Source organism: Lissotriton vulgaris, chromosome 6 (genome assembly GCF_964263255.1).
Source record: "Lissotriton vulgaris chromosome 6, aLisVul1.2, whole genome shotgun sequence".
Taxonomy (NCBI): Eukaryota; Metazoa; Chordata; class Amphibia; order Caudata; family Salamandridae; genus Lissotriton; species Lissotriton vulgaris.
In genome coordinates, this window is record NC_141694.1 from 775,549,258 (window position 1) to 775,574,636 (window position 25,379).

At 47.0% G+C, this 25,379-nt stretch overlaps 1 protein-coding gene across 5 annotated transcripts in view; it reads left to right on the top strand.

Moving 5' to 3' along the window:
• LOC147707970 (amine sulfotransferase-like) overlaps positions 1 to 25,379 on the top strand; it is a 429,743-nt gene that overhangs the window by 171,381 nt on the left and 232,983 nt on the right. Inside the window, exon 1 of one of the 5 annotated variants that reach the window (XM_086926777.1) lies at positions 3,301 to 3,392. The exons of the other annotated variants lie outside the window; for them this stretch is intronic. The gene's annotated coding sequence lies outside the window, so the exon portion shown is untranslated. Of the gene's footprint in view, positions 1 to 3,300; positions 3,393 to 25,379 lie in introns of those variants that run through there. 5 annotated transcript variants of the gene reach the window in all.

Here is a 25,379-nt window from a genome sequence, read left to right on the forward strand (position 1 = left end):
GAAACAACCGCCCTGTGCCTGCTAGAAGTCGCTGCTGAGCGCCCCTCCATTTGTAATGCATCCATGTACTGGGTGAAATTCCCCTCCTGTTCCCACTTCTCTGCCCAGCCCTGTCCCAGAAAGGAGCAATAAGACAAAAACACCCCTTCGTAAGCCGTTCTGGTCCTGGGCGCTAGGCTAGCTGCCACAAGGTTCTGTAGTTAGGGGCACCAATTTGCCAGAGTGTTGTTGGGAAGTGTGCCGGTGTCACCTCTGCGGATGGTTGATGCTCCCTGAATACCTGCATCTTAAAGCGAGAGAGTGCATCAGCTGTGTTATTCAACACCCCTGGGACATGTTTGGCCTTAAACTATACATTCAGTTTCATGCAAATCAGCACAATTTCCTTCAGGAGGCGGAGTATAAACTTACACAGCTCCGCCTGCTGATTGATACATTCGACTACGGTCATGTTATCTGACCAGAAGATCACAGATTGGTTACACAACTGGTCAGGCCAAACTGTTAATGCAACCCATATTGGAAATAGATCCAAGAAGCCGATGTTAGCTGTCATGCCGCTTTCCTCCCACCAAACCGGCCACCGTTGGGCCACCCACTTGTTTCCAAGTATGGCGTCAAACCCCACACTACCTGCGGCGTCAGTCCAAAGACCTAACTCAGCAGACGTAGTGGGGGGACCGCACCACACTACTCTGCCGTTGAAATCCTCCAGGAATGCCACACATGTACGCATGTCCTGGCAAACCTCGGCCGACAATCTAGTGCGATGGTGTTTCTCCCGCAGGCCCGTCATGGCCTGCGAGATTGAGCGGGAGTAGGGGCGTGCCATGGGTATTATTCTTAGTGCGAAATTTAGCTGACCCACAGTCTGCTGTAGCTGCTGGAGTGTCACTTTTTCTTTAACCAAACATTGCTGTAGAGCTGCTCTAAATTTCATGATTTTTTCTTTGGGTAACCTGAAACAACCCTCCACTGAGTCCAATTATATGCCTAGAAATTCCAAGGAGATTTCCGGACCCACTGTTTTTCCAGGTGTCAGTGGGACCCCAAAAGTTCACATGAGCACGCAAAATTCCTGCAATGCCCACCCACACTCCTGTGAGCCCGCTGAGACCAGTAAGAGAAAGTCATCCAGGTAATGCATGACATTGTGGTGTCCTGTTTTTGCCTAAAAGCCCATTCCAGAAAGGAACTACATTTCTCAAAGTAGGCGCATGTGACAAAGCAACCCATGGGCATACACATATCCATATAGAATTTCCCCTGGGGGCGTGGCTTGGATGTAAAGGAGGATAGACGCCTGAGTCCGGAGCCTCCACCACCCGGAACAAACGAACGGTGAAAAAAGCGGCGATTTGGCCCCAAAAGGACAAATAAACAGAGGGAAAGGCGTCGGAAGCTTCAGGGAGCAAAGTGAGCTTAACGGCCCCACAAAGGAAGGAGCAACGAGTGAAAGGGAGACGACAAGGCGGAGGAGAGGAGCTGAAAGGAGGAGCACAAGATGGCGGACAAATAGGCAGATCAGAGAAACCCACGGACCTAGCCCCGAGCACAGTAGGACCAGCGAAACCAGCATATGCACGAATGGTGAATGGTGCACAAGGCTGGCCGACCGCCGGCCCACACAAGGAGACACGCGGAGGTGAGGGGCACTTCGAACACGGAGGTGAGACCACGAACTACGAGGGAACAAAACCGAAAGTCCCACTGGGCGCAGCCATTTTGGAGCAGGCATCAAACGATAAACAACCCGCCGAGCAGCAGCGCACCAAGACCAACACACCAGAAATTGTGAGTTTTGGGGCACAAACAGGCAAAATTACAGCATAACACAGGCAGGGGCCCCCGAGAAGAAATAACGTCCTAACACACCGCCACCATCAAAGAGCGAAACGAAACCGGAAGCGTAAACAAGGCGCTGCCATTTTGGAGGAAGAGCCCCGGAGAGTGCAACGCATGAGAGCGCAGAGCACCCGTGCGTCTGTGCGGAACATCAGACGGAGCACCCAAGCAAGGGACGAATCCAGCCGGCACGCCTAAATCTATCAGCAAGTGAATCGCAAGGCAACCCCAGGACCTGACCACATCCGAGCGAGGGGGCGGAGAGAAGTCACAGCGGGGCCCTCGAGGTACCTGATTTGAGGCGAGGCACCACTCTAAGACCAGGAGCCAGAACTTCCGACAGCGCCCCCCTCCTCACACCCTCTGCAGGCGGGCATGAACGAGCCAAAAGGAAAACGAGGGGGAACAAGCGGGCAAAACCAGGTTGTGCAAACAAGGCAACAGACGCCACACAACGAGGAATAAAGGGTGAGTCCACCACAGCAAGCAGGAGAGAAGGGCGAGCAAAGCCACATAAACGAATCGCCCCGGGCAAGCAGAGGCCACACCCGAACTGGAGGGGGCGAAGACCAGAACCAGAACGGTTAGGTGGCCAAGCAGATTCTGCACCGACACCGCCCCAACGCACAAGACCACGAAGGTGAGACAACAGACACAAGACAGACTGCATACCCACCTCAACAAAAGGAGGGTCGGAATGATGGCAGGACGTGACGACAAGCACGCCAATGACATCAAAAAGGTTAGGAAAGACTCTCCAGACTCGCCCTCAAAGCAAAAACAACCTAAAAAGCAAAACAACTTTGGACACACTACTAAAGAAAATCAACAAAGGCAACGACTTAGCAAAAGCTACGAAATAAACGGTAGACAATATGCAACTGGAGCTGGCAGCTATAAGGGCAGACCAATGCAAGACCAACTGTAGAATTGACGCAGTGGAGAAAAGAATTAGCGATATAGAGGATACCGCACACATCGCACATAAAGACCTGGGCCTGGTCATAAAGAAAACCTACAACCTACAGAAGCTGCTGGCGGAACAAGACGACGGCAGCAGGAAAGGCAACACACCAGAAGGAGAGGAAGACGCCCCGGGATCATGCGCAGCCCTACTTGAAAATCTACTGCCAAAGTTGACAGGCTTGAGGTTTGACAGACCCTTTGAAGTCGACAAAGCCTACAGGGTCCTGGCAAACAAACCACCACATAACAAATGGCCAAGGCCGATAATTTGCAAGCCGCTCCGTGCCAGCCACACAGAGGCAATTTTCGCCTTTGCAAGGAAAGGTCAAAATGTCCAAATCAACGGCCAGAAAGTTATCATAACTGTCATGTTCTGCATCACTAGAAAACTGGACCGGCGACAGGAGGCCAGTCGCGGCGCATTGCCGAACACAATAAACTACAAAGACGGCCGCCGAGAGAACTACAAGTCCCGTGAGTCTGTGTGCCGCGCATGCGCGAACAGCCGTGATGGATAAAACAGTGGCGGCGCCAGGAGAACGCATCGGATATTGACGAAACCGAAGGAAGACGCCGGGAAGGTAAGGGGCTCGCGTTCCCTATTCTCTGTCTTCATCCGATAGCGGACCCGTTTAAGCCTTAGGTGTTCTTAGTCTAGTAGTGCTTGCATGCCACGCCCTGGAGAGGATAAGAAACAGACTGCGCGTATTGCACGCACCCTTAGCTCCGGTTTAGATAAGACTCTGGAAGTAGCGCGCCGCAACGCTTTCCGACCCACCAAGCCGGTGAGAGCTAAACACAGCTGCTCACTACTCCTGCGCAATTACGGAACAACAAGCCCCAGAGAGGGCTAGACTGAGTCGAGCTGATGCTCATATGCGTCCACACGCAAACCCAGCTCTGGCAAGGGCAAGATACGAAATAACTAACTCTTTGGATTAGGACAATTACTAAGGCCAGTATAACGGCAGTTTTTGGTGCCTACATAACCAGGACTTACTGTACCCCACGTTGGAAGGTTCTGGGACCGGCATCACTGCGGGGGACGGTTGAAGAACAGCTGGCTGGTTGTTCGAGGGTCGAGTGGCATTGTGGGCCACTGCTTAGCACAGTGCCCTCCGTTGGGGAGTGTCAGGACGACACTCATGCGGAGGACGGTTTAGACTACAACCATCATATATATGAGCGGTGTAACTCATAGTTATACATGGACCAGTATTATCGCTCTTTGAGAGTATAAAGCCTGACCCAAATTATCCTAGTCTGCGACTGCATTCTTTCTGCATCACCATCCAATCCTGTGGGCAGTCAGGGTTTACAATAACACAAGACTGCTCCAAACACACAGTCGAAACGAGGAAAGGCTTCTTAGCCATGAGAGACAAACTGCGTAATGGAAACATCACCTTCAGCTTCGCGGGGCCGGCGAGAATGAAAATAACGGACAGTCGAGGTACCCTGGTTTTCGATGAACCAGATGACCTCAGAAGATACCTAAGAGGCCCAGTGCCAGGAGGAATGGTAGCGCAGAGCCCGGGAGGAGCCAAGAGAAGAGCCTCGTTGGATGCGGTACATGAGGAGCAGAGGAATGAAGACCCTAGGTTCTAAAGGGCAACTCAAAGACTAGAGACAATACCATAGGTGCCTTTCACCCTGGGACCTACCTCAGGCCAGCCGTATAGGCAAGCCCACCTTCACCACAGACTAAACGGAAGACAACAGACAATGCCACAAGTGTTACTCACATCACGATCTACCTCAGGCCAACTTGCATAAGGCTGCGCACAACTGCTCAAATACCACAACTACCTCAGACAAGTACCATACATTGCTGGGAGAACAGCAGCACCCAAAGAGATGCAAGTTTACATACATATCCTTTTAAAGAAAATAAATTCTTATTTTTGTAGCGGACTGATATACAAGCTACACAGTACAATCTAATGCTGAACAAGCACAAGGGGCTAATGGCACTGCATTCGGGGGTGGGGGGAGGGAGGACCCTTGCTGTCGCACGTCTACAGTTCTAGAGTCGGGGGAGGGGAGGGGGTGAGGGGAGTCACTAGCGGTACAGTGGTACGCATTTCCTTATTTCCATGCTTTCTCTATCTCTATCTTTATCTCCATCTCTCTATTCCCTTACACCTACAACCGGGGGGGAGGCACCACAGTCAAGGCAGGAGGGGCACGAGGGGCACGACATGCAAACTCCCTCAGACTGCACAACAGCGCACGCACAATTGCAGGCTTAAGTCAACAGCGAAAAAGGAAAAGGAAGCAATCAGGGCATGCCAGGAATGACAGTGATAGCACGGATACACTATGACAAACTCAGCACAAAGCCAGCTGTGCAAAGACCTGAAAGTGGTGTCCCTCAACGTGAAGGGGCTTAATCACCCGATTAAAAGAAAGAAGACCCTAGACTACCTAGCGAAACTGAGGGATGATGTGTACGTACTCCAGGAGACCAAACTCTCAGAGGAGGACGCACAGCGCCTAAAAGCAAGATGGATAGGCGAGGTCTTCTGCTCAACAGCCATACAGAAGAAAAGAGGGGCCATAACTCTGATAAGCAAGAGAGCGAACCTGAGCCTACAGAGTAGGTACGCTGACAGCGAGGGGAGACTATTGGTAACAAGCCTAAAGAGAGGGGAGGAGACCAGCCATGTTGCCAATGTATACGGACCAAACACCGAAGATGAGGGTTTCTGGCATAGCGTAGGGACCAGACTGGGAGATCTCCCACAGGAAGAACTCCTCCTGCTAGCTGGAGACATGAACCAGGTATTGGACTAGGCAATAGACAGGCACCCACACAGGCCAAGCCATGGAACACAGAACCACAACACACTCAAGAACATCTGCACAAAACTTCAACTCAAAGACCCTTGGAGGCTCCAACATCCAGACGCGAGAGAGTAAACTTTCTATCAAACCCACACAACTCATACAGCAGAATAGATTACATCCTAATGTCAGCAACACACTCACACCTGATTGACCAAACAGACATAGCACCGATCACCATATCAGATAATGCACACATAGCACTCTCACTAAGCGGGAAACACAACGACACACCTAGCTGAAGATGGAGACTGAACAGCGACATCCTGCAACATCCAGATAACAATAAGGAAATTGGAGAGACCATCGAGGAATACATGACATTTAACGATAACACAGAGGTAGACAAGGGGGTCATCGGGGACGCCCTAAAAGCCACCATAAGAGGCAAACTCATGAACATCAAAGCCAGAATGAACAGAGGCAGGAACAAAAATATAGCAGAGTTAGAAAAACAGATCAAAGATCTAGAATCAGGCCACTGCGCAAACCTCACAGACAAAAACACACTAACGGATTTCACAAAGAAAAAGTACGAGCTCAACAGGATACTGAGCGAGAGAGCAGGAATATGGATCAATAACTACAAATCCATTAACCTATGCTCGGCCAACAAAGCAGGGAAGACGCTAGCGTCATACCTGAAAGCCAAACAGAGACAACACTCGATCGCGGCCATTACAGACAAAGCAAACAGATCGCAAACCACCAACAAGGCAATCCTAGAGGTATTCAAACAGTTTTACGAGGAGCTATACAGCACAGACAAGACCCTAGCGGCGGATGGAGGTGCAGAACTTCTAGGCAAGCTCACCCTCCCGACTCTGACACCAGAACAGAGAGAAATGCTAGGAGAGGACATTATAGAAGCAGAGATAGAAACCGCCATCACAGAGCTCAAACTCAACAAAGCGCCAGGGCCCGATGGCTACACAGCACTATTCTACAAAAGATTCCTAGAGCAGTTAAAGCCCACCCTGGTGGAGGTCTTCTCCCACTGCATCTGCACAGGGCGTATGACAGACTCCATGGCCGAGGCGAACATAATTGGGATCCCCAAAGATGGCAAAGGCCCTCAATACCCTCAGAGCTACCGTCCGATTTCGCTCATTAACGTAGATTGTAAAATCTACGCCAAAATCCTAGCTAACAGACTGAATAGGGTCCTGCCCCAACTGATACATAACTCACAAGTAGGTTACCTCAAGAACAGATTCTCCCAAGACAACACCAGACTCCTATGCCACCTCATTAATCAGACAACACACAACACAGATCAGGCAGTCATGATAGAGTTAGACGCAGAGAAGGCCTTCAATAGAGTCTCATGGCCCATCTAGAGAGGTGTTTAGAGAAATTTGACCTAGGCAATAAATACAAGGATATGGTAATGGCCCTATATAACCGACCCAAAGCGAAGATCGTTGTGAACGGCGGTTCATCGGAGACACTAACACGAGGTAGGGGAACAAGGCAGGGCTGCCCGCTATCTCCAGCTCTCTTCCTGTTAGCACTAGAACCACTGCTGACAATGATAAGAAAGAACCCAGCAATAAAGGGAGTCAGAATAAACGATAAGACAGTGAAACTAGCGGCGTACGCAGATGACGTGCTGATAACTACCAAAGAGCCGACAACTTCAATAGTTGCACTAATGGAAACAATAGAAGAGTACGCCCACGCCTCAGGCTACAAACTAAATAGAGACAAATCCGAGTTTAAACCCATGAACGTCCACACAACAAAAGCAGTACTGGGAAACCAAACCCCTTAAATACCTAGACATCCTCTTCGGCAGAGACTTGAAAAGTACCTTAGAACACAACAAGGAGGTCACCCTTAAAAAAATAAGGGAGAGATTAGACTCATGGTCCCCCAAATTCATAAGCTGGTGGGGGAGAATTGAGACCATCAAAATTATGATAACACCAGTAATCAACTACACCCTTAGTATGCTCCCACTCACAGCCACAGAGGAGTTTCACAAAAAACTTGACAAATTGATAAACAAGTTCCTGTGGAAAGGAAAGAGACCCATGATCAGCCTACGTAAACTGAGACTGAGCAAAGACCTGGGCGGACTAAACATCATGGACTTAAAAACATTCCAAACTGCATGCCTAGCAAAGCAAGGTATCTCCTGGGTCACTAAGACACACAAATACGAGCCAGTATGGCTAGAGCTGGAAAGGGGAATCCTAGAAGGGATGAACCCTATAGCCATGCTCACGGCGAACAAACACCCGGCAGGGAGCAATCCCATCATAAAACATACCAGACAAGCATTACTGAGAGTAGACAGGCAGATGGGACAGAGCATCAAAGGCACAACGTGGGAATCAATTTGGTTCAACACAAGGGTACGATACAGAGGCAGAACGCTGAGCGAATCGCTCTGGTGCAAGAAAGGGATTACTCACCCCGCACAACTGGAAAAGACCGCAATTCCACTTACATTCCTTAACCTCAAACAAACACACGACCTCCCAGACATAGAACTGTATAAGTTTCTCAAAATCAATGCAGCCATAACGAAAGCAAACCTAGCGCATGCAATACCAACCATCATACAATACATGAGCAACCTTTACAGGGCTGGTCACCAGACGGGCACCTGTACAGGCTGCTCCACCCCAAAATGTCTAACCTAAACACCAAGGTAATGGGATTCTGGGAAACACTGTGCAACAGATGACTCAGTGAGGGCGAAAAGAAGACATTGTGGGTGTCAGCCACGAAAAACAAGATAACGCCGCAGTTAGCTCAAACCAAATTCTGGCTCCTGCACAGAGCATTTTGGACCCCAGCAAGACTAGCAGAACTGGCCATTAGGGAGGATGACACATGTTGGAACTGCCATAGAACAAAAGGAGACCTACAACACCTCATCTTCAAATCCCCTAAAATCAAGACTTTCTGGGAAAGAGTAGGAGACTTCATAAGCGCAGTGGTAGGAAAGAACATACAGCATACAGCCAGGGCTCAGCGGAGTAGTGACGGCCTTCATAGCACCAGACATACACAACAGGGAGGACAGAGACCTGGTAGACCTCCTACTTACTGCAGCCGTGAAAGCCATTCTAGCAAACTGGAAGAACACAGCCAAAGCCACATTCAGGAGCTGGATTATCTGGGTCAGCTTCCTTAGAGGAGCATATAAAATCACAGCAAAGCTCTCGCCAAACCACACAGCCAAAAAGGAGATGTGGGCAGCTCTAGACAGACACTTAGAGGCATATAAACCCCCGTAGGCACTCAGTCACAACAAGAAGAACACGAAACAAGCGGGGCTAAGGAGATCAGCCAGATGCCCCCAACCCCCCCTCTTTCTCCTTTCACTCTCTTCCTTTCCTATCTCTGTGCCTCCTTATTACAAGGCGGAGCAAAAACGTAATTCTCAACAAAGCCCATCTAAAGTAAGCCTAATGTAACCACGAAGGCGCCATTGACAACGTCAGTACCCTTGCAATACTTTATTTTTGTAAATTATAAAATCTTTCTTAATAAAAGCTTTGAAATAAAAAAAAAAGAAATTTCCCCTGAAAAGAAAAACCTGGCAGATGCTGATATAGGGGATGTACCAGCAGTTGCCGAAAAGCAGATTCAATGTCTGACTTGGCCAGCAAGGCCCCAGGTCCAATAATCCTCAACATATCCACTGCTTGGTCAAAAGACGCATACTTAACACTACAAATGTCTTCATTTATAGCATCATTTAAGGATGCGCTCCGAGGTGCTGAGAGGATATGAATGAGCCTGTACTCGCCCTTCTCCTTCTTTGGGACCACTCCGAGGGGCGAGCAAACATAATTAGGTACAGGGATGTCAGTAAAAGGGCCTGCTATCCTACCCAAGCACAGCCCTTTAGAAATTTTTGTCACCACTACAACTGGGTTGTGCCTAACGGACAGTTAATTCCTACATTCTGGTGTCCCGGTGTATCCCACCGCTGGGATCCTAAAGCCCTGCGCAAAACTTTTCTGCAACATCCTCGCAGAGGCATGGTCTGGGTACCTGTTCAGCCAAGGAGTCATAGCCAGAACGTCAATGGGGGAATGAGCTACCAGCCGGCCTCCCCCTAATCCTGCTTCTTTCTTCCCCTGTTTCTGGAGGAATTACCCTTAGAGCGGCAGGTTGTTTCTGGGTGGGACGGGTGGCCCCATATGGAACATGGGTGCTTGAACTTACAAGTGCCCGTTGCCCTGGGGCATGAACGTTTGTTAAAATCCCAGCATACCCCTTTTCTCCCACCACTGCCACGCCTTAGTGGCCGTGTCACCCCCCTGTGATGGCCGAAAGGGCTGCTGGGGTTTGGAGGGGTAGCTTTTGTTCCAGCTTGGGCCTGCACTCCCTGGTTGCCCGGCCGTAAACTGACCATACCATGAAATGGAATCCACCCTATCCCAGGATAGTGTTTGGTCAAACTCTTTAGCTTTCCTGAAGGTCATGTGATACTTCTTCCACCCTTCGCCTCCATACTTGTCACTGAAAGTGGTAATTCTACTCTGGTAACATGCCATCTCTGCATGCAAATTAGGGAAACGCTCGGCTGTGATCGCCATAAACACAGAAAAGGCTCTAATCCAGTTGATCAATGTCTCTTCCACCCTGAATCTTGCCATTTGCCCTTGCCATTCGCTAGGCAACATCCAGTCCTTCTGCGTCCTAGCATACTCCATTTCCCTGTTATCAACCAGCAAGGAAAAGATATTGACATATTTGCCTGCCCAGATCGAATCCTTCACTCCTTGTGTAACATGCTGGGCCAGATTTTTCCTCCTGGAGGGTATTGTACCTTCCCCTAGTACTGGCAATGCCACTACCTTACCACTTTCAGTGACTTGCGTTGGTTCAACAATCTTGTCTTTTCCAGCATCGCTGCCTGAACATGTTGCTTGAAGAGAAATAGGTGCACTTGGCACCCCCCGCCACCCCAGGCAATCGTGATCTTTGCTACCATTTTTTGGGCCTCCGCAGAGGGATCTTCCCCTGCCTCCTTGGCGCCCACCGAAGAAGGTAACATCCCACCAATCCCCAACCAAGGGACTACTGCCGCTATCTGTGCTGCCAGCTCTGGGGGCACCTGACCAACCCCTGAAGTGCTGGGACTGGGATGGGGGATCTCATGTCGGGTACCAGGGTAGGAGCCGGGTTCAACACCGGTACCAATGGAATTACTGATGGGACCACCTGGGGTGCTATGTTTGGTGCTGGCGCCGGTGTGGCCAGAGCCGGTGTCACCTGTAAACATGTCGGGTTGGGGGAGTAGGTATAGGCGCCACCAGTGGTGTAAGCACTCCCTCCGGGACCATCCCAGGCGACACCCTTACTACTTGTGGCTTTGGGACCTGACCGCTACCCCTCTTTGCCCTGACCCGTTTAGGCAAAGCATCCAATTCCCCCTTGGGCTGTGGGGGCACTATTACTCACTTAGGTCTCCCAGATGGCCCCCCCTGATCCTCCAACCTCTGTCTGAGCTCTGCCACATTCTTACCCAACTGGTCTACTTTCCCCAATATCCTGTCCATAGCAGTCACCTTGCGCATCATGCCCTGCAGCATAAGCTCCATGCGGGAGCGCTTAGCACCACACCCTCTAGCCATCCCCCTTTTCTTCATGACAGGTAAACAACCTACACCTGTGACAAACCTGTACCAACCAGGGCCTGCCTGGTTTTTACCTGTATCAAGTTGGAGGCTCACAGGCCGGCCGTAAGCACCACGCAACTGTGGCCACGACACACCAGCTAGCCTGGGTGTTTGGGCGAGCGCACTCTAGCCCGTCGGCTCAACAGAAGCAGTGAAATGCAGGCCTGCCTATGTCCTCGGACAGCGTAGCCCGCAGCACCACTCTCCGTATGCTCTCAGCCCGCAGTACTCCTCCATGGTGGCCTGCGATGAAAAGAAAGTTAGCCCACAGTACTGTCAGTCCAGAAAGAAAATTGCCACCTTGCAGCTGAATCGCAACCACTGTACATTTGAGTAACAAAGCAACAATGCCAGCGTAAAAAAAAACTTCACGAAATAATACACTGCTCCCAATACCAGATCTGGCGTGTTAGCGTGACTCCCCTGAAATGCAGGCCTTATTATGCCAAATTCGACATTAGACTTTCCCCAAGTAGCTGTGTACAGTCCAATGCGGTCTCCCATCCACCTACTAACCAGGCCTGACCATGCTTCGCATGTTCAAAAAACAGCTCTACTTTATTAAAATGGCAGCAGTCACTTTTATCGTGCTTATTAAAGCCTCTCTCTCCTTTGTTAACCTTACAATGGCATCAATGCCCCTTCTTCAAAAGCACACAGTGCTAACAGTTGAGCACGTCTTTGCTCTGGTAAACAGGGCTGTCTTCTATCGCCTGCTAATCCCCCACAGAGATGCCCCCACGCGTCGCGCTCGCGATAAATGCCCCCTCTCAGGATCGAACTCAGGACCTTCAGATTATCAGCCTAACGCGCTGCTACTGCGCTAAGCAGACTGTTTCGCCTTACGGTTGTGGCTTGATAGACAGGGATGCACCGAGTGCGTGGAAAAAAGGAGCTCCTCTCCTGGTGCTTGTGGAAGCATGCAGCGCCCTCTGCCTCACTCCCTCCGTGCCCTTGAAATCAGACGATACCGGCTGCCTCGGACCGATGCCTCCACACGGTATCACGACCCTCTTAAGCGAGGTGTCCCGCACGTCCAGGACGGCTGGCAAAGTTCCCTCCGGAAAGTCTAGATGACGCCTGCAAAATAAAAACAAAAGATTATTCTGTCCCTTGGAGGGCATGGTGGAAGCCTGGAGAGCGCGGGGACAAGAGGTGGCCTCCCACGCTCTCCCGGCCTTTTAAACCCCTATAGGGGCATACCAGTTCCCACTGGTCCGCTCCCCCTGGCTCCCCCCTTTGACCCGGAAGCAATTAGATTACTTCCGGGTCAATGTGGGAGCTGGCACAAATCGGTGGTGGGTCTCGCCCACCGCGTCATCCAGACGCGGCGGAGGGGCATGCCCCACCACTGAGGGTTCAGGGGAAGAGGAGGTCGGGTGCCCCGCCATACGTGCGGGAGGGCCGAGCGGACTCCCCTTTCCTTTTGTCACAGCACCGACAGGAGCCGATGTCCCTCAAGTGAGCTGTCCATGATAGTGAGGAAAGGGCGGAAAGAAGTTCCATACCCTAGTGTGTGTGGGGCAGGGCCAAACGGGTGGGGCTTCCATGCAAGTTCACATGCCTCTTGTAAGGGTCAGAGACCGATCAGAGCCGCAGATGAGAAGAAAGCAGCCTCCTGGTCACAGGAAGTACACAGGGATTGCGCTCGAGAAACTTGTGGATGCAAAGACCTCCATCAAGGATTACATCTAATTGTAGGCGTTGGATATAGGGAGGAAGCACACTTGCCTAGCTTTGACCATGCTCACTAGTTGTTTGGGCTGATTATAATGCGTTACTGAATTTGAGCTTCAACTCGTGTACCTGCTTTATATCTGTAAGTGCTTCCTGTTGAGGTTTAACTTTTGTGACAGGAGCATCATGCTAGTATGAATCCTGCCTGCATATTTATCCATGAAGATGCCACCGTGATACCTCTACTGTAAAGAAAAAGAAAAAATCTGCCCGCGAGCGGATTTGCGGATATTTCGGCAATTTCGCGAGATTCGCAGATGTTGCAATTGCCGAAAATCCGCAAAATCCGCGAGCTGAATGGATTTTGCACCCACCCTTACTTTAGAGTAGTGAGGAATTCCTCCATCTCCTCCTGCACTGGGGCGTGGTGCCCATGTATACTCCGGCCAAATGGTCCGCCAAAGTATCCAAAATCCCATGCTGGCTGTATATCGTGCGCCCATCCACAGTCCTAATCTGCAGTATAGGCGAGGGCTGCATCTCTTAACGGATCAGCCTAGCCGCAGTGCCACGGAGCGGTGTCCTTCTGCATGCTGAAACTTCTCCAGGTGTCACAGCGCCACCAGAAGTTCCTCCTGTGTCTCCCACCACTCAGTCCAGCAGCCAGCCTCCATCAGCAGCACCCACTCCAGTTCCGCCAGTCATTGCTCAGTGACCTGAATATCCTGTTCCAGTGGTGTCTGAGCGCCATAGGTTGTGCTGAGGTAAACCCCCTGTACAACCACCTTCATCGCTTCAAGCTCCAACCCCCTCAACGACGCCGAGTCCCAGTCAGTCCTAAAATAAGACATAAGTTCCTCCTCCAGCTTCCTGAGAAAGGGCTAATCCGTGAGCGCCTCTGATTGGAGCCACCACATAGGGATTGCCACTCTGGGTCTACCCACATACTCAGCGTCACAAACCACGGGGAGTGGTACGAGATATGTCTCTGAAGATATTTGATCTCCTCCACCCTGGGCATCAAAATCTGAGATACTAAAATCTGGTCCAACCTACTGTAAGTATTGGATGCAGGGGTATGACAGGAGAACACCTGCAACTCTGGGTGCCTGATCCAACATGTATCAAGCAGGCCCATATCCCTCATCACATTCAGCAGGGCTCCAGTCATGCCGGGCTTAGTATTCCTGAGGGGAGGCTCGCGGTCCATCGTCCCATCCAGGACACAATTAACGTCTCCTAAGAGTATAATATCTCCACCCAGGTATGAAGTCCCTACCTTCATCACTTCATTAAAAAAGGATGGGCGTCCAAGTTGGGGGCATACACATTTATCAGTCATATTTCCTGGCCATCCAACCTACCACGTAATACTACATAACGTCACTTAGTATATAGCGTGTGATGTAGGTGTTGGAAAGGGATCCAAGGGAGCCACCCAGATCAGTGCCCCCTACACAAACCCAGAGAATAAGGTGGCATAGAGCTGTCGTGTCTATTGATTTTGGTGGTGTGTTGCGCACTCCTGTTTGTTCATGTAAACAATATTCTCCATTGTACACTGTTCTTTAAAAGAATTAAGCATGCTAGGTGGGAATGAGGTGGCCTGCCTCACATTAAACTTTGCAGAAAATGCAAGTGTGAAGGTGCACTTTCCCCTACCTGGACTGCTGTGTGTGCAAACTAGTTACTAAATATTCACTCTGACTATACTTAAAACAATATTAAACATTCACAATGCTTTACTGATTTAACCAAACGTTGTAAATGTTTTTATTGCAGATCAACACTCTGCTAATGGTACACAGACAAAATATCGAGTTTTAAATTTCAATATACAATTATATCATAGTTTAAATATCGATGGAACAAAATATCGAAGGTAATTAATATCGACAGTCTTAATATCGATATTAGTAAGATATCAGTAATATCGAAGTTTTAAATATCGATGTCAATAATATCGAAATAATAACTTCGATGTTACTAATATCAATTTTTAAATAAATTTAGTGTATATTATATTGTATTTATTATGTTTTATTATTTATTTTTAATGTAATTTAATTAAATATTGTCTTTTACTACTGTAGCGGGTTGTGGGTTTATAGGGGAATAGGGTGGGAAGTAATTTAATTATGTTAAATTAATTATTAATTAGTAGGAATTATTAAATAATTAATTGAGAATTAATTTTTAATTAATTTTAATTAATTGATTAATTGATAAATATGTTCTGTAGCGGGTTATGGGTTTATAGGGGAATAGGGTGGGAAGTAATTTAATAATATTTAATTAATTAATATATGTTTGTACATATTTCAAATAATAATTAATTGGTAATTAATGTATATTAATTAGTTAATTAATTAATATAATTTTGTACATATTTTTAATTATTAATTAGTTGGTAAATAATTAATATTAATTAGTTAATTACATTAATTAGAGTAATTTTTTTTATACATAATTTTTTGTTATTCTTAATTAATTATTTGGGAAAAATAATAATAATTATTAAATTAAATTAATTACAGCTAATGTGCTAATATATTTACTTTATTGTTATTGTTAATTAATAATTAATTGGTAATTAAATAATATTAATTAATTTTGGGTAAAGGAGTATTTTTAGGGTTCAGGGTCAGTTTTCAGTTTTTGGGTAAAGGGGTATTTTTAGGGTTCAGGGTCAGTTTTCATTTCTTGGGTAAAGGGGTATTTTTAGGGTTCAGGGTAAGTTTTCAGTTCTTGGGTAAAGGGGTATTTTTAGGGTTCAGGGTCAGTTTTCAGTTTTTGGGTAAAGGGGTATTTTTAGGGTTCAGGGTCAGTTTTAGTTTTTTGGGTAAAGGGGTATTTTTAGGGTTCAGGGTCAGTTTTGGGTTTTTGGGGTACAGGGATATTTTTAGGGTTCAGGGTCAGTTTTGGGTTTTTAGGGTACAGGGATATTTTTAGGGTTCAGGGTCAGTTTTGGGTTTTTAGGGTACAGGGATATTTTTAGGGTTCAGGATCAGTTTTGGGTTTTTGGGGTACAGGCGTACAGGGTAAAAATAATTTTTTTTTACATTAAATCAATTAAATGAAATTAAAAAAAAGAAAATTACATTAAATTATTAAGTGTTTTATTTATTTTAAATGTATATGTATTAGTTTTGATTTTGTTTTAATATTTTTATTTAATATTTGTAAAATTATATGTATTTAAAAATTATTTTTACATTATTATTAATACATTTAAAAAACGATATTTTTATTTTCGATATTTTTGTACTACGATATTATTTTTTCGATATTTTTGTACTTACCTTTATGAAGATATGACTCCGATATTTTTGATGTCGATATTTTTGTGCCGATATTTTTGTATTTCGATATTCTGTCTGTCGATATTATGTCAGACATTCTTGCTAATATATCACATTACACTCATGAATATACAATCTCCATATATACAAAATCTTAAACAATCACAAAATATATTCATCTGCTGGATGATGATGATGATGTCAACACAAATTTTCCAGAAGAAACTTTTCCCAATGCATTTCGGGATCTAACTGATCCCTTCTTCAGGGCAACGGTAAAGAAACATTAACAGCAAATACCTATGTTTGGAAATACATGGAAAACCTAAGGAGCAAAACCAGACCTTAGTAATTAATATTTCATATAAAAACACATCAGTGCAGGTAGGGGCAAGTGCACCTTTACACTCGCATTTTCTGCATAGAGCTGTCTGTGCCACCTATGCCGGATGAATGGCAGCGACTCCCCCCAAACTTGCGTCTCCTGCAACCCCGCTATGGCTATTTTATATCTCCTTAAGAATTAATGCACCCTTCTACATTTTTTTTAGCAAGGCCATTCCCCGTATATTCCACTTGAGTAGCTTTGTCAGGGAGAGAGCCATAAGCCCGTACATCTGGCGGACGGTAGTTTCCATTCCCATCCCTCCAGTACATCATCTAATTTAGCATTCTCTGGTGAGTCTTGACCCAGACATGGATCCCCCCCATCATCCCCAATAACCATAAAAAACAAATAGAACAGGGTGAGCACCCTGGTCCGCCCCACCCACTGGGTAGTGCGACAAGAACTTCCCCTCCACCAACATAGCGAGTGACCAGTGCTATCCCCCAACCCATACCACTCCCTTCAGGCTTTTCCAAGAAAACATTAGGACTCCTTACAAAACCCTCACCCAAAACACAGAGCATGTCCTGTGGGGTTATACTCTGGCTCATGTCGATCATCAGTGCCAGGCAAGCAACTGGCTCCCGAACTGGGTTTGAGGTCTAGCTCTCCAGCTCCCTGAATAGGATCCAGCCACTGGTGAGGGCGTATCCCACTCCACCGCAGCACGCACATACAATCGATCCTCACTCATAAACTTGAAACATGCACCATATAACAGTTGGTATCAGAACAGTAAGATACAGACCCTTATCTGCTTGTCTAGCGGTCCAAACCATCATCCTGATTCTCCTCAAAGTATTCAGTCAACATTTGTGTCCGGAATAACCTCTGATGAGGCCAGTTCAGAGTCCAGTGAACCTTCCACCACCTGCAATGTTCCATCATCGCAGACCTGAACCCTCCCAGAGTCCCCCATGTCCCGTAGTCTCATTCCTTCAGCGTGCCGTCTGGTCTGGTCCAGTGAGACTGTGCGCTGGCCCGACTGCGTCTGCGTCTTCTTCCGGAGCTCCCGATTGTGAGAAGGTGGGTTGGTATATGCTATCTACTAATTAAAGTGGGCACCTTGTACCAGGCCACACAACCCTTATGATATATGAGGTCAAAGATAACCCTATTGAAAGCTATCCTAGTGGTAGCTATGAGAGCAGCCATCAGGCTTAATCTTGAAGGAATGTAAAGCACCTTGTTTTACCAGAATATCACCTCCTGAATGAAAAGAGAACCACACAGATTTTATGTAAAAATATGTATTTATTAATATAACACTCTCTACTAGTCTCTATATGAGACTAGGGCACAAAGCACACAATACTGAATCAATAGAACAATCGTAAATAGCAAAATACACAGCAGGTTCCAAGGGGAGACTGAATCGTATACCAAAAAATGGTATAACAACAATGACTTAACTAGACACAGTGCCTAGAGCACGTAGAATCGCTGGGACCCCAAGGAACCACCCAGAGGAGTGACACAGGGAGACCACGGACCACAGGTGCAGTGAGGAAACACAGCTGCTTGCTCCGTACAACTCTATGGGAAAGCTGGGTTTGGGAATTTTGAAGTTAAGGACACTTCTAAGAGGACTTCGGGTAAACTCTTTGGAACTTAGCAGATTCTAAGACCAACCCACCAGTGAGTACCGGAGTACCTGTGTTACCTATCCTAAAGTAGCCGGGTGCACAGGGGTCAAGAGGTGTCAGAATCCTTCGTCATTTTGAATGGCGAGCTGCAAAGAAGTTCTGCTGCCAGGAGAGTGAAGAATCTCCAATGGAATCCAAGCCTGGATTTGTGATGAGAAGAACCTGAAAGCAGAGGGGACATAGTGTGGGTAAATTCAGGTGACCAGGGGCTCAGTACTCGAATACCCACCTATATCCAGTGCTGCAGGAGTGAAGAAGAGTTGCTTCACTCTGCAACCACAGGGACCAGGAGATGTTGAGGACAACCAGAGCCCGGACGTGTGCTGCCCCAAGAATAATGTCGAGAGCTAAGGGGTCCATGTCCGGCTGGAGCACCAACAAGCCTTGGCAAATGCAACGCACACTGTCAGAGGAAACAGGTTACCCTGAGGACCAGCAAGGTCCAGGGGACTCCAAAAACAATGGAGAGTCAGGGCACATCTGGAACAACGAGGTAAGCCCAAGAAATAACAAGGTGACCGATGCCAAAATCCACAGAACAACAGACCAGGGATTGCAAGGAGACCTCAAGAAAGTTTGCAAAGTACCAACCCACAGGACACTCGAGAAGCGGAGGCCAGGAATCTTTGGTGCAAATACTGCTTGGGGTCCGGACTACACGGAGTCTAATGCACAAGCTTGGGAATCATCACTAAGCATATGTAGTTGCAAATGTATGCGGTGCACAGGAGTTTGGGTTGCACAGTCCCCATGAAGGATACTGGTCTCAGAGTCGCCAAGAGGGCACATCGACCTCAGCGACCTTCGGGAACCCACCTCCTGTGTTGCTGAAATCTTTGGAGTCCTCAGGAGTTTGGGAGACACAAACCAGTCAGATGTGTTTAGGGGCCCTCTTTTGCAGGGTAGTAACTCCTTTACTCCAAGGGAGATTCTTCAGTCATCCAGCATTGTGCAGGCAGTCAACATACTTGGTTTCTTCTTGGTAGGATCTTGTCCAGGTAAAATTTCAAGTCCTGTAGTCAGGTAACCTATTTTGTACCCATTGGAAGGGGTTGGAAAGATTCTGTGGACACTCGTAGGGGAGTGGCAGGACTGAGGGGTGGCTACACCCATGTCCTTTGTCCAGTTTTGCACCAGAGCAGGAGCAAATGGTTGGTTCCCAGAACTGGTTTGAGCTGGACTATGTACAGGGACATCAAATGTGCCCCCAGTGCAGACTTTCTGGCTTCTCAGAGAGCACCCACCCAGTCCCAATACACTAAATCCTGTCTGGGAGGTGGTCACACCTCCCTGTGACAGGACGCCTATTGTCATGCCTTCCTCTGCTCGAGCTTGGCTCAGCAGCAGGAGAGCATAATTGTGTATGTGGCTGGCAGCATCCCTTTTGTGCTGCCCAGGTCGAGAAAGCTGGTACAGGGTAGACCCTCATATGTCCCTGTGGAAGGGTGAAATCATACCTCTCACACCAATTACTGGTGTTGAGGTATGATACCAAGGTGTTTGACACCAAACACAACATGTTTCTATGCAGCCATTTTAAAGTTAGCATTTACCAGGAGGTTATAATACACTTAAACATATATGTCTGGCTGCATCACAGACAACCCTGCAGAATGGTCTCCAAAGGCTGCAGTGGGGTTCTGCTCATGCAGGGGCACTCTCTCACGTAAAACCCAGCACACTGCCTTCAGGATTGTTAAGGCCTGCCATAGGGGTGACTGATAGGTATTTAAGTGTTGTGATTTAGATAGATATAGTAAACCTATAACGTAAGTAAGTGGTGCAAGCACCAGCTTACACAGTCTGCTGTACCAGGCTTGTCGCGTCAATTTGAATGGCTTCTCAGGGGTGGCTTCAGCCCATGGTAGGCCGCTGGGGTGCCTATGCCCTGGGTACATGGTGTACCATATACTAGGGACTGAGAAGGGTACCCCTGATTCCAATCTTGGGCGTACCTAAAGTACATGCATATCAATTTAAGGGAGAAAGCAGATAGACTGGGGTCCTGAACAGCAGGATCCCAGTCAGACTAGTCAAAAACCAGCAAAACGCCAGAAAAAAGTGGGGGTATCTATGCAGTCAAATCCTACCTTCCTACACCGATCTCCAATTCTGTCCATACAGTCAGAGGCCTCCTCCATATATCCAAAGAACAGAGCCTTGCCCTGATGCTTCACCTAAAGATTGGTTGTATAAAAAAGGCTGTACTTCAACCGTGCTTCTCTCATGTGTCTTTTCACTGCCAGAATGTGCGTCTTTGGTCCTGCACCCTCTGGGTATAGTCGGGGAAAATATCAATATGGTGTCCCACAAAGTGTCGATTTGACTTGGTGTGAGTAGACTGTAGGAGCAGGTCTCAGTCCCGGTAGTTAAAGAAACAGGCTATAATGACTTGTGGCGGCGCCCCTTGTTTCGGCGGAGGGGCCAATGCCCTAAGGGCCTGTACAATATTAAAACATTTGGACAGTTTGCTAGGAGCCAGATCTTCATTATCTAGTCCTCCAAGAATAGCTCAGCCAAGGGCCCCAGAAACCTCAGGTTGTTCCTTCTGGAGCGCCCCTCTGCAGTCAGCTCTATTGATGGAGGGGGACACTTTGATGTTCCGGCTGACCCTGAAGTCTCCAGACTCTGCACCGATAGAGCAGGGGTCCTTAACCACTCAAAAAGTACTTATGGGGGAGTGGGGTGGCCACGCCTGGCACAGCAGCACCAGTGCCTTAAAGGCTCAGGCAACTCAGTGTGATCTGGGCCCTGATGCATTCTTTGCACGCACATATATGCACGTAGCAGAAGTGCCCACCTGAGACAGCCTGACGCAGACTGACATCTCATGAATTGCCACTTATCAGCAAGACATTGTTTTAGCAGATTCATCTTTAGTGACAGCTTTGGGGAGCGTGGGTGGGACTTTAGGGACAAAATATCTATGGGTGGACAGGACTCCCCTGAATCGCTTGGACCTTTTATTCTGCAAAGTACAACTCCGCCCCCCCTAGGATATTAGGGGGTTTATTCAAACAATTTAGTAAGGAGATTGTTGACCCCTTTTACTCTAAGCTGCCTAGGTTGTTTGATCATTTGGAGCATATTGAGGAGGAGTTAAATTCCATAGCTATTGATCCAAACCTTGGTGAGTTCAGTTGGAGGGTTAATAATTTGGGACAGAGGCCTCTTAGCCCTGCGCAGGAGCAACGTCCCCTGGGTGACCGAAGGGTGGTGAGCCAGTGGGAGAGTTCATAATTTGGGCCAGAGGCCTGTTAGCCCAGCCCAGGAGCAACCTCCCTCTGGTGAGTGAAGGGGGCAGGTGCCCACTGGCCTGATTAGCAAGACCCAGCCATTGTTCTTCCCCCGAGCCTGAGGGAATCTGTATCACCTTACACACGAGCTGGGTCCTACATGTAGAAGGAAATTTTAAACCCTAATGGTCCATTCCTGGCTGTACTTCTAGATGTTATCTCCCCCCCAGCTGCATATTTATGTTTCTATTATTGCAAACGTACGGATGTTGTCCCCTGGGGCCAGCTAGTCCACCCAGAAATTGATTAATAAAACTGTCCACTGGATCAAGGGGAATTCCAGGTTCTAGGGCTGCTTGCTTCTAATGGCCAGAGGGTGGGTTGGATTGGGAAATTGCATACGGAATTTGTGGGGGACTGTGTCATCATAACCTTTAGGAACCCCATGATGTCCAGGGATTTAATCAATGCTTTCCAGGAAGGCTGCCTCAAAAGTGCCAAGATCAAGGTCCTACCACATGTTTTTTTTACAGAGCACTAGCACACACCTCACGTCCTACCCTATCCCAGTTTCTTCCCCCAACAATTCTCGTTCACAACCGATTTTCCTCCCTGAGTGTTTTGTCTGAAAACGATTGACTTAGACACTGGAACGTGATAAATTGTTCCCGAACTCAGGTGCCTAGTCATAGTCCTGTTACTCATTTTAGCACACCTAGCATGTTGGAACCTTGCCTGAATATAGCTAATTATATGTGTAAAGTGACACTCAGGCAATTGAATGAGTTCATTTCAACTAATTTGGGGGATCTGGCTCATGATGTCAATGTTCTGTCTAAGTTGTAAGAACTTGGGACATTATATATGTAAGCATAATATTATTTTCTTTTAGGAGACATGGTCTCCTGAAGAGATTTGTGTGGATGGCTATTATTTATATATGAACCCAGCTGTCTGTTCCTCATCGGGCAGAGCCAGGGTGTGCCTAACCACATGGGTCATAGTCACCTTGGACTGTATTGTTACTCTCATTCCCTCTGAAAGCTGTCTTTTTTTCAAGTGCTTTCATCTACATGGCCTAATGGTCTCTGTATTATTTTAATTATTTTTTACAATGGGTATGTTGATACAGATCACACTGTCAATATCAACGTGTTGTCTGATTTTATCCATGGTCTTGATGCACAGTTTGCCTTTTTACCAAAGGATTTCAAATAATTATAGGTGGGATTTCAATGTTAAGTTAGGGCAAACTAAGGTAGAAAATTAGCATGCCATGTTCGATTACCTCAGCATTGGAAGTGACAATCATCACTGGGATAAAGGCGGTCAGGTTTTTTCTCAACTTCCTGAAACATTTGACCTTGGTAACATTATTGAACTTCATGACTCACTTTATATTACTACTACTACTAAAGGCAACTTTGAGAGGGGGGAGTGCTACTCAGTCAAATACTATCTTTTTGCCAGTCGTGATCTGTGTGATTGATTATCTAGCACTGCCATTCATGTAAGCCCACATAGCGATCAGACCCCCTAAGCCTTGGTCTATGCGAGGGGGGAGGACCTAATCCTTCAGCTTCTCAATCTCTAATTGCCAAGTCCAGGGATTGTGCCTGGCTTGGAAAAATGCTGACAAGAATACTCTCTTAGGCAAAATTTGTACTAATTATCTTCTGTCTGTGCTTGGTTACCTTGACTCGTTTAAGAGTCACCAGGCCGTGTCCACCCAATTTGTTGATTTAGGATTAGTGATAAGTAGTCTGTTGATGACCTCATGCAGACCTGGGCAGCACAAGCACAAATGGTTTGACCAAGCCTGTAGAATTTCCTACATGCAGCTTCATGAGGTCTTAAAGGAAAACGCTCAGGGATGCACCAATGCCAAGCAGACTATAAGTGTACCCAAAAGGCAAGGCATAAAGAACTACAAGACAACTCCTGAGGGAAGTTTGTTTTGGCCCGTAGGCTAAAGGGTAGGAGAGCCTTTTGGGTTGCTGCTGGCCATATTAAACCAGCAGGCACAAATTCTAATTCAGTCATTGCTTCCATCAGGTAAGAAGCCTGGGTAAATTATTTTATTGCAGTCTACAGGTCTCTGCGTGCCACCACCGAGGAGGTGGTGGCATTTCCCCTGGCCTGGAATTCACAATTGATGAAGTGAGAGAAGCAATTAATAAAAGTCTATCAAAGTAGGCCCCATGGCCGGACGGGTTTCCTATGGACCTGTACAAATCTGCACCAGACTTGTTGACCCCCTGTTATGCAATTGCTTTAATGCGTTTCGCAAGACGGGCTTCCCAACTCATGGCGCATGGCTGTCATTTTCCTCATATTTAAAATGGGCAGCCCATCAATTCCCAGAGTGCTATCGCCAATATCCTTGCAGGATTCTGTGGTTAATTTGGTAGGGAGAGTTGAACTGGAGTGTGTGCTGGACTAGGTCAGGGAGTCCTGCATTCAGTCGGAGGCGTAGTATGGGTTCCGTGAGGGACTGGGCATGATGGAGCAATGTCTCAATCTGTACCTTCTGATCAGTAAATATAACATCACAAGCAGGCTCTGTCTACCTATCCTTCATTGACCTCTCCTGCATCTTCAACAGCCTGGTGAGTTTCTGACTCCACCCCATTGGCAGGAAGAAGGTTTCAGTCTTATTATACGCAGATGACGGGGTATTACTGTAAAAAAAACATTGTCTCAACACCTTGTTTCAAGAGTTTGTTACCTTTATGGGCTCCCAGGGTCTGTCTACAAACTGAACTAAAACGTTTATAATGCTATGCAAACTCTAGCAAACCAAGCTGTAGGGTATCTCATTGCAAGGTCACCCCATTAATCTCACTTAGGACCTCTCCAATTTGATTTGAGCATCATTTTTGACACGAAGCGTACTTCCAAAGTCTGCCGAAATTATTCAAAAAACTGTTGTCCCACTGTTGGAGAGATATAGTAGAAAGTGTCCTCCAATTCTAATGCATGGGTCAGGCATATGGGGATAAGCTAACCCAATTCCTTCAAGAGTGAACACAATAGAGTCTTAGGGAGACTTATGGATGTTCCTCCAACGTGTTCCGTCATTATTCTGCACCAAAAGCTAAGCGTATACCATGTAAAAGATCCTATCAGATTATATCCCCCTTCTTCAATGGAGCTCAATGTAAATTAACAGACATGCATCCTTCAATAGAGACATTGTTAATGGCAGTTATATCCCCTGGTTTAGTTACATTAAGTCCACCCTGACAGATTTAGGTGAGTCACACTTATTCCATGAGCCGTAGACTCTGACTAAGCATAATGTGGCTTGGGATATGACCACTTTTAGGCAGAATAAATGTGACTGTTGAGTGGCTCATGAGCTTACCAAAACTTTTGTTAGGGAGAGTGCGTCCCTCTGCAGTATACCCATCCTAGAACCCTACCTGGAGTGGATTGACCTCTCCTGAGATAGAATGCTATTAACTCGCTTTAGACTAGCTTTCGTTAGATGGCATTTGGGCTTTCCTGTGGGCAGTTTCAATCCTCCAAAATCTTGCTGCGCCCAAGTAATGAATCCTCACTCTTGAGTATGTTTCATTATTTATTTTTCAGCAAATTTTATCTTGATTTTAGCATACATTTTTTATTTCCAATCATTAGGACAACGGACATTCAAAGCCTGGAACTGTCCTTGAAATATCTGCAACAGTTGGATTCCTCATGTAACTGTATTAACATATGATATTTTTTAAAATACGCGGTTAATAGAAGGAACTCAATGCTCTTCTAAATCCTGTTGGTTTGTCAAATTTTAAAATCAATTATGCTATTTTGATTTTTTT